The following is a 2,262-nucleotide window of genomic DNA, read 5'->3' on the forward strand; positions in this document are numbered from 1 at the left end:
CATACAATAACTTGATGAAACAATACAAAAAAAAACTCCAAGTTGAAGATTTTTTTTTAAGAATCTAACCTAATTAACCACATCACTACCACAGCTACCACACCCCGAGCTTCCCACTCCAATCTCTCGCGGCCTAAGAGTTAAGCCAAGACAAAACAATTACATAGAGTTACTTTAATCCAGCTTCATAAAGAGTGGGATTAGGATTATAGCTTCACACAAGTTATCTGGGGAACGCTGAAGCTAAGGAGTTGAGGCAGAGTCTTGGGGGCTTTTCTATAACACATAGGTGTTGTTAATCCTGCTTGGGGAGAGGAGAATATTTACACCCTCTCATGACCTCAACACAGCACAATACAACACAACACAGCACAACACAACACCGTTACTTACACCATTTAGTGTTTACAGTTGACCTGCACCTGGCGTCGATTCATCAGGTTCTCCCCTCGACATACAGTAGCTTTGGTGACGACCTGAACCATCCACCAGTGAGGTCTGGAGTCATTCCACAGGTCATACAGGTAGTTGTGTGACTGATGAGTGTGTAATGGGTGTAATAAATTCGTCTTCAAGTGTGTGTGTGTGAGGTGGGGTGTGTGTAGTGGGGTGTGTGTGTGTGTGTGTGTGTGTGTGTGTGTGTGTGTGTGTGTGTGTGTGTGTGTGTGTGTGTGTTTTAAGTTGTTGTTGTACCCAAATTAAGTGTGAGGGTGAGAGCCGCCTCCCCAAAGTTGTAGGTCAGACCACAATGTTAAACAACTCTCTTAATAAGGAACTCTGTGGTGAAGTTGTACGGCAGTTTACCTCGTGTGTGGGGTGTGTGTGTGTGTGTGTGGTGTGTGTGTGTGTGTGTGTGTGGGGTGTGTGTGTGTGGGGTGTGTGTGTGTGTGTGTGGGGTGTGTGTGTGGGGTGTGTGTGTGTGTGTGGGGTGTGTGTGTGTGTGGGGTGTGTGTGTGTGTGGGGTGTGTGAGTGTGGGGTGTGTGTGTGTGTGTGGGGTGTGTGTGGGGTGTGTGTGTGTGTGGTGTGTGTGTGTGTGGGGTGTGTGTGTGTGTGTGGGGTGTGTGTGTGTGTGGGGTGTGTGGGGTGTGTGTGTGTGGGGTGTGTGTGTGTGGGGTGTGTGTGGGGTGTGTGTGTGGGGTGTGTGTGTGTGGGGTGTGTGTGTGTGTGTGGGGTGTGTGTGTGTGTGGGGTGTGTGTGTGTGTGGGGTGTGTGTGGGTGTGTGTGTGGGGTGTGTGTGTGTGGGGGTGTGTGTGTGTGTGGGGGTGTGTGTGTGTGTGTGGGGTGTGTGTGTGGGTGGGGTGTGTGTGTGTGTGTGTGGGGTGTGTGTGTGTGGGGTGTGTGTGTGTGTGTGGGGGTGTGTGTGTGTGTGGGGGTGTGTGTGTGTGGGGTGTGTGTGTGTGTGTGGGGTGTGTGGGGTGTGTGTGTGGGGTGTGTGTGTGTGTGTGTGTGTTTTAAGTTGTTGTACCCAATTAAGTGTGATAGAGCCACTCCCCCAAGTGTGGGTCAGACCACAATATTATAACAACTCTCTTGGAGGAACTCTGTGGTGAAGTTGTATGGAGTTTACCTCGTGTGTGGTCTGTGTGTGGGGTGTGTGTGTGTGGGTGTGTGAGTGTGGGGCGTGTGTGAGTGTGGGGCGTGTGTGTGTGTGGGGTGTGTGTGTGTGTGGGGTGTGTGTGTGTGGGTGTGTGTGTGTGTGTGTGTGGGGTGTGTGTGTGTGTGTGTGTGTGTGGGGTGTGTGGTGTGGGGTGTGTGTGTGTGTGGTCTGTGTGTGTGTGTGGTCTGTGTGTGTGTGTGTGTGTGTGGGGTTGTGTGTGTGTGTGTGGGGTGTGTGTGTGTGTGTGGGGTGTGTGGTGTGGGGTGTGTGTGTGTGGGGTGTGTGTGTGTGGGGTGTGTGTGTGGGGTGTGTGTGTGTGGGGTGTGTGTGTGTGGGGTGTGTGTGTTGGGTGTGTGTGTGTGTGTGGGGTGTGTGTGTGTGGGGTGTGTGTGTGTGGGGTGTGTGTGTGTGTGTGTGTGGGGTGTGTGTGTGTGTGGGGTGTGTGTGTGTGTGGGGTGTGTGTGTGTGTGGGTGTGTGTGTGTGTCGGGTGTGTGTGTGTGTCGGGTGTGTGTGTGTCGGGTGTGTGTGTGTGTGGGGTGTGTGTGTGTGGGGTGTGTGTGTGGGGTGTGTGTGTGTGTGGGGTGTGTGTGTGTGTGGGGTGTGTGTGGGTGTGGGGTGTGTGTGTGTGTGGGGTGTGTGTGTGGGGTGTGTGTGTGTGTGTGG

Source organism: Homarus americanus, unplaced genomic scaffold, assembly GCF_018991925.1.
Source record: "Homarus americanus isolate GMGI-L3 unplaced genomic scaffold, GMGI_Hamer_2.0 scaffold51476, whole genome shotgun sequence".
Taxonomy (NCBI): domain Eukaryota; kingdom Metazoa; phylum Arthropoda; class Malacostraca; order Decapoda; family Nephropidae; genus Homarus; species Homarus americanus.